Raw genomic sequence first — 24,694 nt, 5'->3', positions numbered from 1 at the left:
CCATCTCTCCGGTTGTCTCTGTGATATCGGGGTCTTCTGTGTGATGTTCTGTATGTGCTAATATTGTATATATAATATTAATTAATGTAGATGAACAAACACACATACACTACATGGCCAAAAGTATGTGGACACCTGCTCATCGAACATCTCATTCCAAAATCATGGGCATTAATATGGAGTTGGTCCCGCCTTTGCTGCTATAACAGCCTCCACTCTTCTGGGAAGGCTTTCCACTAGATGTTGGAACATTGCTGTGGGGGACTTGCTTCCATTCAGCCACAAGAGCATTAGTGAGGTCGGGCACTGATGTTGGGAGATTAGGCCTGGCTCGCAGTCGGCGTTCCAATTCATTCCAAAGGTGTTCGATGGGGTTGAGGTCAGGGCTCTGTGCAGGCCAGTCAAGTTCTTCCACACCGATCTCGACAAACCATTTCTGTATTGACCTCGCTTTGTGCATATGGGCATTGTCATGCTGAAACAGGAAAGGGCCTTCCCCAAACTGTTGCCACAAAGTTGGAAGCACAGAACTGTCTAGAATGTCATTGTATGCTGTAGCGTTAAGATTTCCCTTCACTGGAACTAAGGGGCCTAGCCCAAACCATTATTCCTCCTCAACCAAACTTTACAGTTGGCACTATGCATTCGGGCAGGTAGCGTTCTCATGGCATCCGCCAAACCCAGATTCGTCCGTCGGACTGCCAGATGGTGAAGCGTGATTCATCACTCCAGAGAACGCGTTTCCACTGCTCCAGAGTCCAATGGAGGCGAGCTTTACACCACTCCAGCCGACGCTTGGCATTGCGCATGGTGATCTAAGGCTTGTGTGTGGCTGCTCGGCCATGGAAACCCATTTCATGAAGCTCCCGACTAACAGTTATTGTGCTGAAGTTGCTTCCAGAGGCTGTTTGGAACTCGGTAGTGAGTGTTGCAACCGAGGACAGACGATTTTTACGTGCTACGTGCTTCAGCACTCGGCGGTCCCGTTCTGTGAGCTTGTGTGGCCTACCGCTTCGCGGCTGAGCCGTTGTTGCTCCTAGACGTTTCCACTTCACAATAACAGCACTTACAGTTGACCGGGCAGCTCTAGCAGGGAAGAAATGTAACGAACTGACTTGTTGGAAAGGTGGCATCCTATGACGGTGCCACGTTGAAAGTCACTGAGCTGTTCAGTACGGCCATTCTACTGTCAATGTTTGTCTATGGAGATTGCATGGCTGTGTGCTCAATAGCCGAATCCACTAATTTGAAGGGGTGTCCACATACTTTTGTATATATAGTATATATATATATATATCATATCATATGATGTGTTAAACACTGATCCAGGCTGCTCAGTGGGACGTCAGAAGGTCATGTCAGGTCATATCATATGATGTGTTAAACTCTGTAATATCTGCCAGCTTACTGCAGTATAGTTTGGCTGGAATGTGGCCAGTGGTTTAACTAGTCCCACATGGACCCTATACCCTACACCCTACACCCTACACCCTATACCCTACACCCTACACCCTACACCCTATACCCTATACCCTATACCCTACACCCTATACCCTACACCCTACGCCCTATGCCCTATGCCCTACGCCCTACGCCCTGCGCCCTACGCCCTACACCCTACACCCTATACCCTATGCCCTACGCCCTATGCCCTACGCCCTACGCCCTACACCCTATACCCTATACCCTACACCCTACACCCTACACCCTACGCCCTACGCCCTACGCCCTACGCCCTATACCCTATACCCTATACCCTATACCCTATACCCTATACCCTATACCCTATACCCTACACCCTATACCCTATACCCTACACCCTACACCCTACACTCTACACACTGGTAATAGCTCCACTTTGCCCCTAGGCTAGTGGACGTTTCACCATATTGCTTTTACCAATCAAATCCTCACAGATCTCCACAAGTGCATAGGGCTAAGGGCATAGGGCATAGGGCATAGGGCATAGGGCTAAGGGCATAGGGCTAAGGGCATAGGGCATAGGGCTAAGGGCATAGGGCTAAGGGCATAGGGCATAGGGCTAAGGGCATAGGGCTAAGGGCATAGGGCTAAGGGCATAGGGCATAGGGCTAAGGGCTAAGGGCTAAGGGCATAGGGCTAAGGGCTAAGGGCTAAGGACATAGGGCATAGGGCTAAGGGCATAGGGCATAGGGCTAAGGGCTAAGGGCATAGGGCTAAGGGCATAGGGCTAAGGGCATAGGGCTAAGGGCATAGGGCATAGGGCTAAGGGCTAAGGGCATAGGGCTAAGGGCATAGGGCTAAGGGCATAGGGCATAGGGCTAAGGACATAGGGCATAGGGCATAGGGCTAAGGGCATAGGGCATAGGGCTAAGGGCTAAGGGCTAAGGGCATAGGGCATAGGGCTAAGGGCATAGGGCTAAGGGCATAGGGCTAAGGACATAGGGCATAGGGCTAAGGGCTAAGGGCTAAGGGCATAGGGCTAAGGGCATAGGGCTAAGGGCATAGGGCTAAGGGCTAAGGGCATAGGGCTAAGGGCATAGGGCTAAGGGCATAGGGCTAAGGGCATAGGGCTAAGGGCATAGGGCATAGGGCTAAGGGCATAGGGCATAGGGCTAAGGGCTAAGGGCATAGGGCTAAGGGCATAGGGCATAGGGCATAGGGCTAAGGGCATAGGGCATAGGGCTAAGGGCATAGGGCTAAGGGCATAGGGCTAAGGGCTAAGGGCTAAGGGCTAAGGGCATAGGGCTAAGGGCATAGGGCTAAGGGCATAGGGCTAAGGGCATAGGGCATAGGGCTAAGGGCATAGGGCATAGGGCTAAGGGCATAGGGCATAGGGCTAAGGGCATAGGGCATAGGGCTAAGGGCATAGGGCTAAGGGCTAAGGGCATAGGGCTAAGGGCATAGGGCTAAGGGCATAGGGCATAGGGCTAAGGGCATAGGGCTAAGGGCATAGGGCATAGGGCATAGGGCTAAGGGCATAGGGCTAAGGGCATAGGGCTAAGGGCATAGGGCATAGGGCTAAGGGCATAGAGCTAAGGGCATAGGGCTAAGGGCTAAGGGCTAAGGGCTAAGGGCATAGGGCATAGGGCTAAGGGCTAAGGGCATAGGGCTAAGGGCTAAGGGCTAAGGGCATAGGGCATAGGGCATAGGGCTAAGGGCATAGGGCTAAGGGCATAGGGCTAAGGGCATAGGGCTAAGGGCTAAGGGCATAGGGCATAGGGCTAAGGGCTAAGGGCATAGGGCTAAGGGCATAGGGCATAGGGCTAAGGGCATAGGGCATAGGGCATAGGGCTAAGGGCATAGGGCTAAGGGCATAGGGCTAAGGGCATAGAGCTAAGGGCATAGGGCATAGGGCTAAGGGCATAGGGCTAAGGGCATAGGGCTAAGGGCATAGGGCTAAGGGCATAGGGCTAAGGGCATAGGGCTAAGGGCATAGAGCTAAGGGCATAGGGCATAGGGCTAAGGGCATAGGGCTAAGGGCATAGGGCATAGGGCTAAGGGCATAGGGCATAGGGCTAAGGGCATAGGGCATAGGGCATAGGGCATAGGGCATAGGGCATAGGGCTAAGGGCATAGGGCTAAGGGCTAAGGGCATAGGGCTAAGGGCATAGGGCTAAGGGCTAAGGGCATAGGGCTTAGGGCATAGGGCATAGGGCATAGGGCTAAGGGCATAGGGCTAAGGGCATAGGGCTAAGGGCATAGGGCTAAGGGCTAAGGGCATAGAGCTAAGGGCATAGGGCATAGGGCTAAGGGCATAGGGCATAGGGCTAAGGGCATAGGGCTAAGGGCATAGGGCTAAGGGCATAGGGCTAAGGGCATAGGGCTAAGGGCATAGGGCATAGGGCTAAGGGCAAGGTGTAGGTTGGAGGGCGTAGGGTCCATTTGGGATTGGGCTCTGGTCTTTATGGGACTAAAGAGTCAGAAGACTCCTTCACCTGGGGAGCGATGGCGGCTGACAAAGACAACCTCATAGATATCTTCTTGGTAGATCCTTGGGTTTGTAATCAGAATTACTAATGAGTTCAGAACCCCAAACGGTTGATTTTTGTTTAAAAAACAATAAAAAAAACAAAATAAAATAAGCTGTTTGTTTTCTCCCTCTCTGCTTGTTTCTTGTTTCTGTCATCTACATTAGAGATGTGAAGAAAATCAATAAATAAGTCAACAAGAGGAAAGTAACATTTGTGTTGTACATGAAGACTGGCCTGTCTTGTTCATGTGATGTGTTCTGATTGGTTTTCTTCTGCAACTGCATCCCTGGTGGCCATGGTTACCCCTCCTCAGACCTGGTGCAACATTTTACATGTACAGTGCTGTGAAAAAGTATTTGCCCCCTTTCTAATTTTCTCTACTTTTGCATATTTTTGATACTGAATGTTATCAGATCTTCAACACAACAATTATATACGTAGTTCATTTATTTCATAAAGAAAGTTATGCAACACCCAATGCCCTGGGTGAAAAAAGGAATTGCCCCCTTACACTCAATAACTGGTTGTGCCACTCTTCCATGCAGAACTGCTTTAACTCAGCGACATTTGTGGGTTTTCAAGCATGAACTGCTCGTTTCAAGTCCTGCCACAACATCTCAATTGGGATTATGTCTGCAAAGAGATTGACTTCATCACTACTTGAATTTGTGAGAGGTGTTGACATGTTGAATGTACCGAGCTGTCTGTTTGAACTACTGGCACACAGCTCAGACACCCATGCATACCCCACAAGACATGCCACCAGAGGTCTCTTCACAGTCCCCAAGTCCAGAACAGACTATGGGAGGTGCACAGTACTACATAGAGCCATGACTACATGGAACTCTATTCCACATCAGGTAACTGATGCAAGCAGTAAAATTAGATTTAAAAAACAGATAAAAATACACCTTATGGAACAGTGGGGACTGTGAAGCAACACAAACATAGACACAGACACATGATAACATACGCACTATACACACACGTACACATGCATGTTTTACTGTAGATATGTGGTAGTACAAATCAAATCAAATCAAAATGTTATTGGCCACATGCGCCGAATACAACAGGTGTAGACATTACAGTGAAATGCTTACTTACAGCTCTTAACCAACAATGCATTAATTTTTTTATAAAAAAGTGTTGAGAAAAAAAGAGCAGAAGTAAAATAACAGTAGGGAGGCTATATATACGGGGGTACCGGTGCAGAGTCAATGTGCGGGGGCACCGGCTAGTTGAGGTAATATGTGCATGTGGGTAGAGTTAAAGTGACTATGCATAAATAATTAACAGAGTAGCAGCAGCGTAAAAAGATGGGGTGGGGGTGGGGGGGGGCAGTGCAAATAGTCCGGGTAGCCATGATTAGCTGTTCAGGAGTCTTATGGCTTGGGGGTAGAAGCTGTTGAGAAGTCTTTTGGACCTAGACTTGGCACTCCGGTACCGCTTGCCGTGCAGTAGCAGAGAGAACAGTCTATGACTAGGGTGGCTGGAGTCTTTGACAATTTTGAGGGCCTTCCTCTGACACCGCCTGGTATAGAGGTCCTGGATGGCAGGAAGCTTGGCCCCAGTGATGTACTGGGCCGTACGCACTACCCTCTGTAGTGCCTTGCGGTCGGAGGCCGAGCAGTTGCCATACCAGGCGGTGATGCAACCAGTCAGGATGCTCTTGATGGTGCAGCTGTATAATTTTTTGAGGATCTGAGGACCCATGCCAAATCTTTTCAGTCTCCTGAGGGGGAATAGGCTTTGTCGTGCCCTCTTCACGACTGTCTTGGTGTGTTTGGACCATGATAGTTAGGTAGAACTGATTTAAGTTTCCCTGCATTAAAGTCCCCGGCCAGCGCTGCCTCTGGATGAGCGTTTTCCTGTTCACTTATGGCCTTATACAGTTCATTCAGTGCAATCTTAATGCCAGCATTGGTTTGTGGTGGTAAATAGACAGCTATGAAAAATATAGATGAAAACTCTCTTGGTAAATAGTGTGGTCTACAGCTTATCATGAGATACTCTACCTCAGGCAAGCAAAACCTTGAGACTTCCTTAGTATTTGATTTCATGCACCAGCTGTTGTTTACAAATATACACAGACCGCCACCCCTTGTCTTACCGGAGTCAGCCGTTCTATTCTGCCGATGTAGCGTATAGCCCGCTAGCTGTATGTTGTCCATGTCGTCGTTCAGCCACGACTCTGTGAAACATAATATATTACAGTTTTTAATGTCCCGTTGGTAGGATAACCGTAATCTTAGGTCATCCAATTTATTTTCAAATGATTGAAGATTGGCTAATAGGATTGATGGGAGCGGCAGTTTACTCGCTCGCCGTCGGATCCTTACAAGGCACCCCGACCTACGTCCACGATATCTCTGTCTCTTTCTCATGCGAATGACGCCGATTTGGGCCTTGTCGGGTGTCTGTATGATATCCTTCGCGTCCGACTTGTTGAAGAAAAAATCTTCGTCCAATACGAGGTGAGTAATCGCTGTCCTGATATCCAGAAGCTCTTTTTGGTTATAAGAGATGATGGCAGAAACATTATGTACAGAATAAATTACAAATAACGCGGAAAAACACACATAATAGTACAATTGGTTAGAGGGCTGTAAAACGGCAGCCATCTTCTCCGGCGCCATTCAATATATAGTAGGGGCCTGAGGGCACACATTGTGTTGTGAATGTATTGTAATGTTTTTAAAATGGTATAAACTGCCTTAATTTTGCTGGACCCCAGGAAGAGTAGCTGCTGCCTTGGTGGGGATCCAAAATAAATACAAATACAAACCTCCTACCAACGGTCAAGCATGGTGGTGGTGGTAGTGTGATGGTTTGGGGATGCTTTGCTGCCTCAGGACCTGGACGACTTGCCTTAATAGAAAGAACCATGAATTCTGCTCTGTATCAGAGAATTCTACAGGAGAATGTCAGACCACCCGTCTGTGAGCTGAAGCTGAGTCATGCAGCAAGACAATGATCCAAAACACACTCCTCTAGTTCCCCCCCCCTCTAGTCCTCCCTCCTCTAGTTCCCCCCTCCTCTAGTTCCCCCCTCCTCTAGTTCCCCTCTCCTCTAGTTCCCCCCTCCTCTAGTTCCCCTCTCCTCTAGTTCCCCCCTCCTCTAGTTCCCCTCTCCTCTAGTTCCACCTCCTCTAGTTCCCCTCCTCTAGTTCCCCTCTCCCCTAGTTCCCCCCTCCTCTAGTTCCCCCTCCTCTAGTTCCCCTCTCCTCTAGTTCCCCCCTCCTCTAGTTCCCCTCTCCTCTAGTTCCCCCCTCCTCTAGTTCCCCTCTCCTCTAGTTCCCCTCTCCTCTAGTTCCCCCTCCTCTAGTTCCCCTCTCCTCTAGTTCCCCCCTCCTCTAGTTCCCCTCTCCTCTAGTTCCCCCCTCCTCTAGTTCCCCTCTCCTCTAGTTCCCCCCTCCCCTAGTTCCCCTCTCCTCTAGTTCCCCCCTCCTCTAGTTCCCCCCTCCTCTAGTTCCCCCCTCCCCTAGTTCCCCTCTCCTCTAGTTCCCCCCTCCTCTAGTTCCCCTCTCCTCTAGTTCCCCTCTCCTCTAGTTCCCCTCTCCCCTAGTTCCCCTCTCCTCTAGTTCCCCTCTCCTCTAGTTCCCCTCTCCTCTAGTTCCACCTCCTCTAGTTCCACCTCCCCTAGTTCCCCTCTCCTCTAGTTCCACCTCCTCTAGTTCCACCTCCCCTAGTTCCCCCCTCCTCTAGTTCCCCTCTCCTCTAGTTCCCCCCTCCTCTAGTTCCCCTCTCCTCTAGTTCCCCCCTCCCCTAGTTCCCCTCTCCTCTAGTTCCCCCCTCCTCTAGTTCCCCCCTCCTCTAGTTCCCCCCTCCCCTAGTTCCCCTCTCCTCTAGTTCCCCCCTCCTCTAGTTCCCCTCTCCTCTAGTTCCCCTCTCCTCTAGTTCCCCCCTCCTCTAGTTCCCCTCTCCTCTAGTTCCCCTCTCCTCTAGTTCCCCCTCCTCTAGTTCCCCTCTCCTCTAGTTCCCCTCTCCTCTAGTTCCACCTCCTCTAGTTCCCCCCTCCTCTAGTTCCCCCCTCCCCTAGTTCCCCTCTCCTCTAGTTCCCCTCTCCTCTAGTTCCCCTCTCCTCTAGTTCCACCTCCTCTAGTTCCCCCCTCCTCTAGTTCCCCCCTCCCCTAGTTCCCCCTCCTCTAGTTCCCCTCTCCTCTAGTTCCCCTCTCCTCTAGTTCCACCTCCTCTAGTTCCCCCCTCCCCTAGTTCCCCTCTCCTCTAGTTCCACCTCCTCTAGTTCCACCTCCCCTAGTTCCCCTCTCCTCTAGTTCCCCTCTCCTCTAGTTCCCCCCCCCTCTAGTCCTCCCTCCTCTAGTTCCACCTCCTCTAGTTCCCCTCTCCTCTAGTTCCCCCCTCCTCTAGTTCCCCTCTCCTCTAGTTCCCCCCTCCCCTAGTTCCCCTCTCCTCTAGTTCCCCCCTCCTCTAGTTCCCCCCCCCTCTAGTCCTCCCTCCTCTAGTTCCACCTCCTCTAGTTCCACCTCCTCTAGTTCCCCTCTCCTCTAGTTCCACCTCCCCTAGTTCCCCTCTCCTCTAGTTCCCCTCTCCTCTAGTTCCACCTCCCCTAGTTCCCCTCTCCTCTAGTTCCCCCTCCCCTAGTTCCCCTCTCCCCTAGTTCCCCTCTCCTCTAGTTCCCCTCTCCTCTAGTCCTCCCTCCTCTAGTTCCCCTCTCCCCTAGTTCCCCTCTCCTCTAGTTCCACCTCCCCTAGTTCCCCTCTCCTCTAGTTCCCCTCTCCTCTAGTTCCACCTCCTCTAGTTCCACCTCCCCTAGTTCCCCTCTCCCCTAGTTCCCCTCTCCCCTAGTTCCCCTCTCCTCTAGTTCCCCTCTCCCCTAGTTCCCCTCTTCCCTAGTTCCCCTCTCCCCTAGTTCCCCTCTCCTCTAGTTCCACCTCCCCTAGTTCCCCTCTCCTCTAGTTCCCCTCTCCTCTAGTTCCACCTCCTCTAGTTCCACCTCCCCTAGTTCCCCTCTCCTCTAGTTCCCCTCTCCCCTAGTTCCCCTCTCCTCTAGTTCCCCTCTCCCCTAGTTCCCCTCTCCTCTAGTTCCACCTCCCCTAGTTCCCCTCTCTTCTAGTTCCCCTCTCCCCTAGTTCCACCTCCCCTAGTTCCCCTCTCCTCTAGTTCCACCTCCCCTAGTTCCCCTCTCTTCTAGTTCCCCTCTCCCCTAGTTCCCCTCTCCCCTAGTTCCCCTCTCCACTAGTTCCACCTCCCCTAGTTCCCCTCTCTTCTAGTTCCCCTCTCCTCTAGTTCCACCTCCCCTAGTCCCCCTCTCTTGTAGTTCCCCCCTCTAGTTCCCCTCTCCTCTAGTTCCACCTCCCCTAGTTCCCCTCTCCTCTAGTCCCCCCTCCTTTAGTTCCCCTCTCCCCTAGTTCCCCCCCTCTAGTTCCCCTCTCCTCTAGTCCCCCCCTCCTCTAGTTCCACCTCCCCTAGTTCCCCCTCTTCTAGTTCCTCCTCCCCTAGTTCCCACTCCTCTAGTTCCACCTTCCCCTAGTTCCCCCCCTCTAGTTCCCCCTTCTTTAGTTCCCTCCTCCTCTATTTCCCCTCTCCTCTAGTTCCACCTCCCCTAGTTCCCCTCTCCTCTAGTTCCCCCCTCCTCTAGTTCCCCTCTCCTCTAGTTCCACCTCCCCTAGTTCCCCTCTCCTCTAGCTCCCCCTCTAGTTCCCCCTTCTTTAGTTCCCTCCTCCTCTATTTCCCCTCCCCCTCCTCTACTTCCCTCTCCTCTAGTTCCCCCCTCCAAAGTTCCCCCTTATCTTGTTCCCCCCTCCTCTAGTTCCCCTCTCCTCTAGTTCCCTCTCCTCTAGTTCCCCCCTCCTCTAGTTCCCCTCTCCTCTAGTTCCCCCCTCCTCTAGTTCCCCTCTCCTCTAGTTCCCCCCTCCTCTAGTTCCCCCCTCCTCTAGTTTCCCTCTCCTTTAGTTCCCTCTCCTCTAGTTCCCACCTCCTCTAGTTCCCACCTCCTCTAGTTCCCACCTCTTCTAGTTCCAAATCTGACCAAAACTCAAACTAGAAGTACCAGTGACGTGCTCAATGAGGAAGTGGTCAGATGAAGCGGATGCCAAGTTACAGGACAGTTTCGCTAGCACAGACTGGAATATTTTCTGTGATTCATCCGATGGTATTGAGGAGTTTACCACATCAATCACCGGCTTCATTAAAAAGTGCATTGACGATGTCATCCCCACAGTGACCGTATGTACATATCCCAACCAGAAGCCATGCATTACAAGCAACACCTGCACTGAGCTAAAGGCTAGAGGTTCCGCTTTCAAGGAGAGAAGGACACTAATCCGGATACCTATAAGAAACCACGCTACGACCTCCGACGAACCATCAAACAGTTAAAACGTCAATACAGGATTTAGATTCAATCCTACTATGCCGGTTTTGACACTCGTCGGATGTGGCAGGGCTTGCAAACTATCACGGATTACAAAGGGAGTCCCAGCTGCGAGCTGGCAAGTGACACAAGCCTACCAGACAAGCTAAAGGCCTTCAATGCTCGCACAACCTTTAAACAGGTTACCATTCACAAGGCCGCAGGGCCAGATGGATTACCAGGCGTATACTCAGAGCAAGCGCTGACCAACTGGAAAGTGTCTTCACTGACATTTCCAACCTCTCCCTGACCCTGTCTGTAATACCTACATGTTTCAAGCAGACCACCATAGTCCCTGTGCCCAAGAACACCAAGGTAACCTGTCTAAATGACTACCGCCCCGTAGCACTCACATCTGTAGCCATGAAATGCTTTAAAAGGCTGGTTATGGCTCACATCAACACCATCATCCCAGACATCCTGGACCACTCCAATTTGTATAGTGCCCCAACAGAGCCACAGATGATGCAATCTCTATTGCACTCCACACTGCCCTTTCCCACCTGGACGAGAGTAACACCTATGTGAGAATGTTGTTCATTGACTACAGCTCAGCGTTCAACAACATAGTGCCCTTTAAGCCAATCACTAAGCTCAGGACCATGGGACTGAACACCTCCCTCTGCAACTGGACCCCAGATTAAAAAAAAAGAAGTAATCTAGGAGATGCTCTTATCCAGAACAACTTACAGGAGCAATTAGGGTTAAGTGCCTTAGTCAAGGACACACCAACAGATTTTTTTCCCTTCGTCGGCTTGGGGTTTTGAACCATCGGTCATCCGGTTACTGGCCCAACACGCTACCTGCAAGGTGGTTAGGGTAGTATTCCCTGTTCACCCATGACTGTGTGGCAGCGCATGACTCCAATACCATAATTAACTTTGCTGTTGACACGACGGTGGTAGGCCTGATCACCAACGACGATGAGACAGCCTATAGGGAGGAGGTCAGTGACAGGACACCAACCTCTCCCTAAATGTCAGCAAGACAAAGGAGCTGATTGTGGACTACAGGAAACGGAAGGCCGAGCATGCCCACATCCACATCGACAGGGTAGTCGTGGAGCGGGTCAAGAGCTTCAAGTTTCTCTGTGTCCACATCACTAAGGAATTATCATGGTCCACACACACCAACACAGTTGTGAAGAAGGCACAACAACGCCTCTTCCCACTCGAGAGACGGAAAATATTTGGCATTGGCCCTCAGATCCTCAAAAGTTATATTGGGAGCATCTTGACCCATGATTCCGTGAAACAGAGTAAGTTATAGTCCCTGATATCTCTCTGGAAGGATCCTCGCCCTGAGCTCGTCTACTTTATTGTCCAGGGACTGAACATTAGCGAGTGATATACTCGGAAGCGGTAGATGGTGTGAACGCCTCCTGAGTCGGACTAGAAGTCCACTCCGAATACCTCTTCTCCGCCGGCGGCATCTTGGAGCAGCCTCTGGGATAAGTTAAATTGCCTTTGGGGGTACGAACAAAGGATCCAATTCGGAGAAAGTCGTATTTCTGGTCAGAATGCTGGTGAGTTACCGTCGCTCTGATATCCCAAAGTTATTTCTGGCTGTATGTAATAACACAAAAAACTTTTTGGGCTAATAATGTAAGAAATAACACAACATAAAAATACTGCAAAGTTGTTTAGGAGCTGGAAGCAGAGCTGCCATGTCTGTCGGCACCATCTTGTTCTAGCTATTTAGTTAGTTGTCTGTGACCTAATGTTAGCTAGCTAAAATAGTTAGAGAGCTAATTTGCTAACTAACTTGTCCACTAATATCGGCGATACGTCACTGCCCTGCGACAAACAAAGCAACAACTTTTTACCTTAAATAATTCTTACCTAAACTTAATAACTAGTTAGCTATTTCAGTCAATGTTAGAGATACCGCCACCTACTGGTGAAAAACTGATCAACTTTAAAAGGTGCAATATGCAGAAATTAACAAATCACTCCCCAATTTCTTGGTTGCTAAAATTCTAACACTTCGCCTACTTTCAGTTTATGTGACAAAACAAGCAGTCACTGTGTAGAGAATCATTGCATCTAAATATAATTTCCATAAGCAAAAATATTGTATTTTCAGTTGTTTTAAGAGTGTGTACAAAACCGAAAGTAAAAGATGCAAAAACTAAACTTAAGAACGGAAGCATAGAAAATATCACACATAGAACAGATCTACCGCTTCTTAGACTTGCTTTCAATGAGAATGACAGATCTATAACTCACATTTCTATGTGAATTTGGTCAGTTCGCCCAAAAAGTTACATAGAGTATTACAGCTTTAATGCAGAAAGGAGAAGGGTGAACAAAAACAAAAACGTTACTCCTTCAATCGGATTAATGTCTTCTCAGATCCCTACACAGGTTCAGGAGCCTGAGAGGGGGGGAACCTCTTCATTCAATATTTCCTGTAACATTTCAGCCGTGAAGTCCTGAAGATCCGAAAATGTTTTTGCCGCCTTCACAGTGATTTCTAGTTTCTTGAGATTTTTTTATAAAATGTGTCCAGTGCAATTAATCACTTGAGCAATAAATGCTACAAAGTCTTCTTCTTCTGTTTAGTACCTCAGGTTCTCCTTCCGCTAAACCTGCTGCCCTTAACCTGCTGCCCTTAACCTGCTGCCCTAACCTAGCTACTGCAACCTCTTTAAAAAGGGCATTGAGGAAACTCAGGAGTGTGATTCCCATTCCAATTACAGCCCCTTGCTTCCTCAGACTCCTCAACTACTACATATTTGTTTCTTCTGCAAACACCTACCACATTTCCAAACTTTTTACAATTATAACACTGAAGCGGCTTCTGTACATACGGTCTGACCTCATATCTCACATACACACGTTTTACATGAGTCAGGAGAACCACTTAATCAAACCACAGTAAAACCTTCTGTACATATGGTCTCACCTTATATGTGACCGACCAGCTTGATTCGGTCTTATGTAGCAAAATTTGAAATTGTGTTTTTTACATTGGATAAAAGTAGAGACTCAGAGTTAGACTCATACACTAGAGTTGAAGAACAATGGGAAAGTAATTCTGCTTTGAAAAGTTGATAAACTTGTAACCTCACTTTTGAGAAAATGGCCCTTGAATGTTTTGATAAACCTACTGGAGAGCTCTTCTTTGTCTACACCAATTCAGCATCGTTAACACCCTCTTAAGCCTTAGCCCCACCCATCTCTTTAAGGATTCACATGTGAGGCCATGTTCTAAACAACCAAAGATTTCAAGACTAAAGGCTGGTTTATACTACGGTGTGTTCGTAAATTCAATCTGGAGTGCCAGAGTGCGCTCAGAGTGCGCTCTGGGTGTTCGTAAATAGAGCGTTGTCAGATTGTCAGTTCGTAAATTCAGAGCGTTTCGCATTCAGAGTGCAGACTGGACGCTCTGGCCGAGGAGTAGCATTGATCTGAACGTTTTGACCTAACAACAGCAGTCAAGCACCCAATCTAACTGGCTAATGTTGGCTAGCTTGCTAGCTACTTCCAGACATAAATGAGAGAACAGCTCACTCTGACCATTTTACTCACACTAGCAGAGCTGGTTAGGCTGTTTTTATGTTATCCAGAGCGTTGGTGACTGCAACTGTGCTGCTGGCAACAATTTAATTACACTTTTTTGCCAACATTTACTGACACCGGCCATATTCAAGCGGTGTTGAGCGTTCGTAAATTTGTCAGTTATTCTTCGCTCTGGCACAGCGAATTTACAAGCTACGTCTATCGACAGAGTCTTTTGTTTAGACATGTAGCTAGCTAGCTAAACAATGAACCATAATCCCAACTCATAGCGTTATTACCCTGCATGAACCTGCAGGTAGCTAACCAACCAGGTTCAATGTTAGCTAGCTAGCTAACATTAGGCTATAACTAGCAATGCAAATGACTCTGAGATACGAATAATATTACTACACAGATCATACTCGTAACGTTAGCTTGCGAGCCAGCCAGCTAACGTTAGCTAGATAGCTAACTGTACGCTTTAACTTGAAATGAAAAATGACTTTCTGACAAAATTAGAAACATGTAATATCTGAAAATGTAGCTAGCTAGACTATTTTACCCGTATACATGGATGGACGCTTCTCCCTCTCTGTCACGGATGCCATGGTTGCCCTTAGTTTGAAGATGTAATCCGGAGACAAGTGTTTTATACAACAGCGTTCTGTGTGTTCTCTTTTCGACTGCCTCTGTGTGTTTGCAATCAAACGCCAGAATTTTCTCCATCTCCTTAGCAATCATACTCTAATTCCACTGGGCATTACACCGATTTCAAAACTCGGTCCTCCAGAAAGTGGAGAGCAACACTTTTGCAGTATTACTACATGATATCTTTCAAAAAAGCCGCGTTAGAAAGGATTACCTACACATACTGACCAGCTCATGTTATAGACAGAAGCGTGCTACATGGCAGACCAATCCAAACCCATCTCTCGGCATGTCCAGCACATCTATTATTGCGGGAAGGTTCCTGTCTTTTTCTGTGGTTAAACCAACTAGGCTAGTAATTTAACAATTTGATTCGTATTTACAGATGGCATAAAAGTTTGTTAATAAGGCACATGAAAGTTCACATGTTCCAGAAGGCATTTCTGCCAAAAAACGCATTTTGATAAATAAAAAAAGTTTACGTTCAAATGGCTCTCCTGTGAAGTATTGACGCGCGACATACGCCTAGTTTCCTGAAACGAATCACATATCTCACATACCTAAGCTTTACATGAGTCAGGAGAACCACTTCATCAAATGACAGTGAAACCAATAGGCTTTCGTCCTTCTTTCCGTCAATCATTCGGTTTAAACTACGTGCATCTACCACTCCAGGCATGAACGTAGCTTCTTCTTCTTCTCTGGTATCATGGTGTTAATGTCCATTTAATGTCCATTCAGCCACCTACTGAACGATACTCCTGATTTCACACCTTTAATGGTCCGAAAATCAAAGCTTCAACTTAAGGCGCTTCTCCTTCTGCTCTTCTGAGATGCATGAAATCAGAACCAAACCCCTCCTGGTAACTCTGACTGATACTTTTCCTAATTCATCCTTTATCATCTTTGTGACCTCAAATGGATCTCCCCAAGTATACATCATTATTAACAAATCGCACTCCAACAATAAATATTTTTGCTCTATTTTCTGTTGCCACAGTCTTCCACTCACTCTCACTCTTGCTCAATGCGCCGTCAGAACCAGCACTTCTGCTTCCACCATTATTCTGTCCAGCTATTGCTTCTCCAGCCTCCATTGCCACATCATTCTGCTCCCAAAATAGCAGTTTGAACCAGTTAATTAAACAGGGCTCTAGATCCACAGGCATTAAAGTATGGTATTCACTCGCCTATGCAAAACCCATAGCAATAAGAATTAATAAAAAGGACATCTCCATTCAAGTCAATGATGGCATAATGGGTGGATTGGCAGCCATTTTGAGTGTACCCATGCCAGGAAGTAAAAGCAGGAAGTGTACCCTTCAATCTGTGCTGTGATTTGTTGAGTCAACTCAACTGACATTACAAAAAATGTGTACCATGTCGTTGTTGAATACTCGTTTCTGATTGGCTTGAAGAGCATTCTATAGTGTGCATTATTTCCCTCTAACGCACGGTATATCAGCACGGTATAATTCAATGGCTATAGTTAATTCGTACATGAAAGCAAAAGTCGGAGACCGTAAACGGGCGCTTCAACCACCTCTTCCTGCCCCAGGGTGTCCAAAAGGCGGTCATGTAGCTGCTGGGCTTGCACTGCAGGAAGGCATCTCTGGCGTCCACGAGCGTGAAGACTCTGGCCTTCGGGAGTTTGTAAAGAACATCCTCCAACGTGGGCATAATGTAATGTGGACGTCTCAGAGCCCGGATGAGGTGTTTAGGATCAATGCATATCCGTAGCTTGTCTGGTTTCTTGACGATAACCATATTACTTATCCAGTCTGTAGGCTCGGTGACGGATGTGATGTGGCCATCTGCTTCGTATTTGTCAAGCTGATCCTTAGCAGCTGCTTTCATGGCCACTGGTACATTGCGGGATGCACACTGGACAACTCAAAGTGGACTTCGCAGGGAACTGACTCGACCGGTGCGTTGAAGACATCATGGTATTTGCTTAGGAGTGTCTCTTTGCTCAGGGGACCAGCCTGGACTTTGTCTATGATGTTAAGATCTGCTGGGATGGTGAAGTTAATAAGCCTGAGGCGCTCGCATGTGGACCCTGACAGTAATGGCTGTTGACTAGCCTCAACTATTTCAAACTCAAGGGTGTGTTTCTGGCCATGCACAACACACTGTCACAAACAGGCCTAAAGAGGGATCATTGACCAGGCCTGAATACAGTTTCAGCTTGGTGCTACTCTGTGAGTTTGTCTCTGGCCCTGACTCTAGCTAGTTTATTATTTAAGTTGTAGAGTGACAAACCACTTTTTTCCTTTGGCCCTCGCTGCCCCTATGCACTCGCTAGCATATACAGTGGGGGAAAAAAGTATTTAGTCAGCCACCAATTGTGCAAGTTCTCCCACTTAAAAAGATGAGAGAGGCCTGTAATTTTCATCATAGGTACACGTCAACTATGACAGACAAATTGAGAAAGACAAATCTTTTGCTGCGTTATGAAAGGAACTAGACACGGACACGAATTATCTGTTTAGTGTGTTAACACACTATTGGTAGTTTGTTGTAACCAAGTATTGGTGCTAAACTGTGTGTTATTGGATGCTAGCATGCTAGTTAGCTATGGCATCATAGTTAGGCATCGTGGGCTGTTGTGGGTAGTTACTGTAGGTTGGCATTGTCTTCGGTGTAGCACGAAGCTAGCTAGCTAGCCGTTCTTCAAACAAAGTCAACACAGTGGCCATTGCTAGCTAGCCAACACGACCAGCTAACTGTACTGTAGTAGATAATACAATATACTTATGCTAGCTAGCCAACGTTTAATTATTGCTGCGTTATGAAAGGAACTAGACACGGACACGAATGATCTGTTTAGTGTGTTAACACACTATTGGTAGTTTGTTGTGACCAAGTGTTGGTGCTAAACTGTGTGTTATTGGATGCTAGCATGCTAGTTAGCTATGGTGTCATAGTTAGCTAGCTGAATAAAGTGGGTTGAGTCTACTCCTTTAAACATTGAACCGCTGTGGTTCACAACAATTCTGATTTCTAAAGGTGGAAGTTGGGAGAGTTTTTTGCTCGGGTGGTTCAGTGAAACAATTATAGTTTCTGAGGTGGAAGTTTTTGGTGAGGGAGGCCCTGCTCTCTCCTCTTCCAGATGTTTAGTTCATTTCATTCCGATCTCCTCTGCATTATTGTAGCCATTTGCTACAGCCTGTCAACTATGCCTCTGCCTATCCCTGTTCTCTCCTCTCTGCACAGGCTACACAAACGCCTCACACCGCGTGGCTGCTGCCTCTCTAACCTGGTGGTCCCTGCACGCACCCCACACCTGGAGTTCCAGGTCTCAGGCAGCCTCTGGAACTGCCGTTCTGCTGCCAACAAAGCTGACTTCATCCCAGCCTATGCTAACCTCCAGTCCTCGACTTCCTGGCGCTGACGGAAACATGGATTACCACTGAAAACACTGCTACTCCTACTGCTCTCTCCTCGTCTGACCATGTGTTCTCGCATACCCCGAGAGCATCTGGTCAGAGGGGTGGTGGCACAGGAATCCTCATCTCTCCCAAGTGGACATTCTCAATTTTTCCCCTAACCCACCTGTCTATCTCCTCATTTGAATTCCATGCTGTCACAGTCACTAGCCCATTTAAGCTTAATATCCTTGTCATCTATCGCCCTCCAGGTTCCCTTGGAGAGATCATCAATGAGCTTGACGCCTTGATAAGTTCCTTTCCTGAGGATGGCTCACCCCTCACAGTTTTGGGGGATTTCAACCTCCCTATGTCCACATTTGACTCATTTCTCTCTGCCTCCTTCTTTCCACTCCTCTCCTCTTTTGACCTCACCCTCTCACCGTCCCCCCCTACTCACAAGGCAGGCAATACGCTTGACCTCATCTTTACTAGATGCTGCTCTTCTACTAATCTCACTGCAACTCACCTCCATGTCTCCGACCACTACTTTGTTTCCTTTTCTCTCTCGCTCTCCTCCAACACTACTCACTCTGCCCCTACACAGATGGTAATGCGCCGCCGCAACCTTCGCTCTCTCTCTCCCACTACTCTCTCCTCTTCCATCCTATCATCTCTTCCCTCTGCTCAATCCTTCTCCCTCCAATCTCCTGATTCTGCCTCCTCAACCCTCCTCTCCTCCCTTTCTGCATCCTTTGACTCTCTGTGTCCCCTATCCTCCCGGCCGGCTCGGTCCTCCCCTCCAGCTCCGTGGCTCGATGACTCATTGCGAGCTCACAGAACAGAGCTCCGGGCAGCGGAGCGGAAATGGAAGAAAACTAAACTCCCTGCCGACCTGGCATCTTTTCACTCCCTCCTCTCTACATTTTCTTCATCTGTTTCTGCTGCTAAGGCCACTTTCTACCACTCTAAATTCCAAGCATCTGCCTCTAACCCTAGGAAGCTCTTTGCCACATTTTCCTCCCTGCTGAATCCCCCCCCCCCCCCCCCTCCTCTCTCTCTGTGGATGACTTCGTCAACCACTTTGAAAAGAAGGTTGACGACATCCGATCCTCGTTTGTTAAGTCTAATGACACTGCTGGTCCTACTCACACTGCCCTACCCTATGCTTTGACTTCTTTCTCCCCTCTCTCTCCAGATAAAATCCTGCGACTTGTGACTGCAGGCCGCCCAACAACCTGCCCGCTTGACCCCATCCCCTCCTCTCTTCTCCAGACCATCTCCGGTGACCTTCTCCCCTACCTCACCTCGCTGATCAACTTATCCTTGACCGCTGGCCATGTCCCTTCCGTCTTCAAGAGAGCGAGAGTTGCTCCCCTTCTCAAAAAACCAACACTCGATCCCACTGATGTCAACAACTACAGACCAGTATCCCTTCTTTCTTTTCTTTCCAAAACTTTTGAGCGTGCCGTCTTTAGCCAACTCTCTTGCTATCTCTCTCAGAATGACCTTCTTGATCCAAACCAGTCAGGTTTCAGGACTGGTCATTCAACTGAGACTGCTCTTCTCTGTGTCACGGAGGCTCTCCGCACTGCTAAAGCTAACTCTCTCTCCTCTGCTCTTGTCCTTCTAGACCTGTCTGCTGCCTTTGATACTGTGAACCATCAGATCCTCCTCTCCACCCTCTCCGAGCTGGGCATCTCCGGCGCGGCTCACTCCTGGATTGCGTCCTACCTGACCGGTCGCTCCTACCAAGTGGCGTGGCGAGAAGCTGTCTCCGCACCACGTGCTCTCACCACTGGTGTCCCCCAGGGCTCAGTTCTAGGCCCTCTCCTTTTCTCCCTATACACCAAGTCACTTGGCTCTGTCATATCCTCACATGGCCTCTCCTATCATTGCTACGCTGACGATACACAACTAATCTTCTCCTTTCCCCCTTCTGATAACCAGGTGGCGAATCGCATCTCTGCATGTCTGGCAGACATATCAGTATGGATGACGGATCACCACCTCAAGCTGAACCCTGGCAAGACGGAGCTGCTCTTCCTCCCGGTGAAGGACTGCCCGTTCCATGATCTCGCCATCACGGTTGACAACTCCGTTGTGTCCTCCTCCCAGAGTGCGAAGAGCCTTGGCGTGACCCTGGACAACACCCTGTCGTTCTCCGCTAACATCAAGGCGGTGACCCGCTCCTGCAGGTTCATGCTCTACAACATTCGGAGAGTACGACCCTGCCTTACACAGGAAGCGGCACAGGTCCTAATCCAGGCACTTGTCATCTCCCGTCTGGATTACTGCAACTCGCTGTTGGCTGGCCTCCCTGCCTGTGCCATTAAACCCCTACAACTCATCCAGAACGCCGCAGCCCGTCTGGTGTTCAACCTTCCCAAGTTCTCTCACGTCACCCCCCTCCTCCGCACACTCCACTGGCTTCCAGTTGAAGCTCGCATCCGTTACAAGACCATGGTGCTTGCCTATGGAGCAGTGAGGGGAACGGCACCTCTGTACCTTCGGGCTCTGATCAGTCCCTACACCCAAACGAGGGCATTGCGTTCATCCACCTCTGGCCTGCTGGCTCCCCTTCCTCTGCGGAAGCATAGTTCCCGCTCAGCCCAGTCAAAACTGTTCGCTGCTCTGGCACCCCAATGGTGGAACAAGCTCCCTCACGACGCCAGGACAGCGGAGTCACTCACCACCTTCCGGAGACACTTGAAACCCCACCTCTTTAAGGAATACCTGGGATAGGATAAAGTAATCCTTCTACCCCCCCCCCCCCAAAAAAATAAAAAATAAAAATAAATTGTAAAGTGGTTATCCCACTGGCTATAGGGTGAATGCACCAATTTGTAAGTCGCTCTGGATAAGAGCGTCTGCTAAATGACGTAAATGTGCCCTTGAGCAAGGCACTTAACCCTAATTGCTCCTGTAAGTCGCTCTGGATAAGAGCGTCTGCTAAATGACTAAAATGTAAATGTAAATGTAAATGTAAATCTAGAAAATCACATTGTAGGATTTTTAATGAATTTATTTGCAAATTATGGTGGAAAATAAGTATTTGGTCACCTACAAACAAGCAAGATTTCTGGCTCTCACAGACCTGTAACTTCTTCTTTAAGAGGCTCCTCTGTCCTCCACTCGTTACCTGTATTAATGGCACCTGTTTGAACTTGTTATCAGTATAAAAGACACCTGTCCACAACCTCAAACAGTCACACTCCAAACTCCACTATGGCCAAGACCAAAGAGCTGTCAAAGGACACCAGAAACAAAATTGTAGACCTGCACCAGGCTGGGAAGACTGAATCTGCAATAGGTAAGCAGCTTGGTTTGAAGAAATCAACTGTGGGAGCAATTATTAGGAAATGGAAGACACACTGATAATCTCCCTCGATCTGGGGCTCCACGCAAGATCTCACCCCGTGGGGTCAAAATGATCACAAGAACGGTGAGCAAAAATCCCAGAACCACACGGGGGGATCTAGTGAATGACCTGCAGAGAGCTGGGACCAAAGTAACAAAGCCTACCATCAGTAACACACTACGCCGCCAGGGACTCAAATCCTGCAGTGCCAGACGTGTCCCCCTGCTTAAGCCAGTACATGTCCAGGCCCGTCTGAAGTTTGCTAGAGTGCATTTGGATGATCCAGAAGAGGATTGGGAGAATGTCATATGGTCAGATGAAACCAAAATATAACTTTTTGGTAAAAACTCAACTCGTCGTGGTTGGAGGACAAAGAATGCTGAGTTGCATCCAAAGAACACCATACCTACTGTGAAGCATGGGGGTGGAAATATCATGCTTTGGGGCTGTTTTTCTGCAAAGGGACCAGGACGACTGATCCGTGTAAAGGAAAGAATGAATGGGGCCATGTATCGTGAGATTTTGAGTGAAAACCTCCTTCCATCAGCAAGGGCATTGAAGATGAAACGTGGCTGGGTCTTTCAGCATGACAATGATCCCAAACACACCGCCCGGGCAACGAAGGAGTGGCTTCGTAAGAAGCATTTCAAGGTCCTGGAGTGGCCTAACCAGTCTCCAGATCTCAACCCCATAGAAAATCTTTGGAGGGAGTTGAAAGTCTGTGTTGCCCAGCGACAGCCCCAAAACATCACTGCTCTAGAGGAGATCTGCATGGAGGAATGGGCCAAAATACCAGCAACAGTGTGTGAAAACCTTATGAAGACTTACAGAAAACGTTTGACCTGTGTCCTTGCCAACAAAGGGTATATAACAAAGTATTGAGAAACTTTTGTTATTGACCAAATACTTATTTTTCACCATAAATTGCAAATAAATTCATTAAAAATCCTACAATGTGATTTTCTGGATTTTTTCCCCCTCATTTTGTCTGTTATAGTTGACGTGTACCTATGATGAAAATTACAGGCCTCTCTCATCTTTTTAAGTGGGAGAACTTGCACAATTGGTGGCTGACTAAAAACTTTTTCCCCCCACTGTACATCCTTCTCATTGCTGTTGTTCCATCTGTGTTTTATTCAATGGAGTGCACTTTACCCTCCTTTCTCTTGCTTTTCATGCAGACCCTCGCAAGGTGATTAGCTGTACCACAGGATTTCCACATTTTCCCATAGGCTGTTCTTTTCCAATGGCACAATATCTGCACATATTGGGGCTGTCTATTGCGGAGTTGGCTGTAGCATTAGCATTAGCATTAGTATTAGCATTAGCTGTGGCAAATGGGAATTTCTTTACTGGCTGCCTGAATGTAGCATTGCCATTGTCCTTTCTAGCTCTGTGGACCTTATCTGTATATCAGTAAGCTCCACTGTCAAGACCGTCAGGTCAAGTTCTGTCAGCGAACGTCTGCGCGTCAGCTATACCAAGCACTATTAAGTTAATCTCTTAAAGCACTTTATTCACATGTAGCTGCCTTTTCCCTGCCTGGTGACAAGTCAACGGACCTCGTCCTCCTGTTTGCAATAGCCCGAAAACATAATGCTTTGCTGGCTTAAATTAATGTTCAAGAGCATCATGAATAGCTGTAGCGTTACCTTGCTGAGCTGCTGTTCGGTTCAGGTTGTGTTTGTATACGTGTCGGTATTCAGCTCCCATTATAGTCCTCAAAGAGCCAGGCACTACATCATTATCCTTTTCCCAGAAGTCCCGTGGCTAGTGCATAGTCCTCCCATTCACCTCTGAACCAGTTTGTGCTCCAATCTCCGCTGAGCTTCTTAATGGCAGGAGGGGGAATGTTCGCTGCCATGTCTATCCGATGCTAACAGCACTGAAGCTAACTGCTAACTAGCAAACTCACTGTAGCTAAAGTGAATTCCGGCTGAATTTTACTCATGGAAGCATATTTTGTAAACCAGAACAGTTCATTCTAATTTGACCAGTCTTGTTAGCACATTGCAATACATCCGGGTATATCAATCTCACTTTCCATCTTTTAACTAAATATACTTTCCTGCAACCCGCCTCACCCAATATGGAACGGATTCTATTATTTCTTCATACATTTTTATCCAGAACCTCTGGCTGAAACTAGTTGCTATTAGCCACCGTTAGCGGTCTTCACCATTGTCCGTGGCCGTGGCCTGCACTACCTACCAGCCAGCTCTAGCCTGGACAATTATCAGCCAGTCTGCACAGTCTGCACATCGCGCTATCGAGCCAGAACATATCGGATTTTCTGCCGGAATCACTGAATCACTGGACCTTAACACCGGATCATCACAACTAGCTAGCTGCAACCGAATGGCTGTTGTCGTTGTTGGCTAATCACCACTAATCACCACTGTCCTGAAGCTAACCCCAGTTAGCCTTGAGCTAGCCTCGAGCCAGGCCCATCTCCAGGCTATCTACCTCTCTGTCAACCCGACGGGACCTCCTAGTGTTGACACGGAGCCCTGCCGATCCATCACGACTGGTCTGCCGACGTAATCGTCTGATGTGGTTTCAACAGGCTTCCCGTTGCGACGACCACGAAGATCCACCTGCTAGCCCCGGCCCGCTAGCACACGCAATCAACAGCCGTGCCTCCAGCTCGCCTGTAGCGTAGCAGCCACTGAACTGCTCCCGGACTCACTTATTGCTGTTCAGTGGACCTTATGATCACTCAGCTACACAGCTGATGCCTGCTGGACTGTTCCTTTATACGGTACCCCATCCTGTTTAGCCTCAGCTCAAACTTTCATCGCCATTACCAGCTATCTTAGCTCTCTCGAATAACACCTGTGACTGCTTTATGCCTATCTCCCATGTCAATATGCCTTGCCTATTGCTGTTTCGGTTAGTTCTAACTGTACTTTTTCAATGTAGAGCCCCCAGTCCTGCTCAACCTGTCTCAGATAGATCCTTTGTCCCACCCCACACACACGCGGAGCCCGGCTCAATCGGTGCCTCCAGTGATGCTATCTCTTTCATCTTTACCCAACGCTCAGGTTTACCTCCACTGTACTCATATCCTTCCATATCCTTGTCTGTACATAATGCCCTGAATCTATTCTACAACGCCCGGAAATCGGCCCCTTTTTTTCTCTGTACCCAACGCACTAGAAGACCAGTTCTTAAAGCCTTTAGCCGTATCCTTATTCTACTCCTCCTCTGTTCCTCTGGTGATGTAGAGGTTAACCCAGGCCCTGTAGCCCCCAGTATCACTCCTGCTCCCCAGGCGCTATCATTTGTTGACTTCTGCAATCGCAAAAGCCTTGGTTTCTTGCATGTTAACATCAGAAGCCTCCTTCCTAAGTTTGAGTTATTCACTGCGTTAGCACACTCCGCCAACCCTGATGTTCTAGCAGTGTCTGAATCCTGGCTTAGGAAGGCCACCAAAGATTCTGAAATTTTCATCCCCAACTACAACATTTTCCGTCTAGATAGAAC

Source organism: Coregonus lavaretus (genome assembly GCF_964263955.1).
Source record: "Coregonus lavaretus genome assembly, contig: HAP1_SCAFFOLD_1097, whole genome shotgun sequence".
NCBI lineage: Eukaryota > Metazoa > Chordata > Actinopteri > Salmoniformes > Salmonidae > Coregonus > Coregonus lavaretus.
This window is presented reverse-complemented; position numbering follows the sequence as displayed.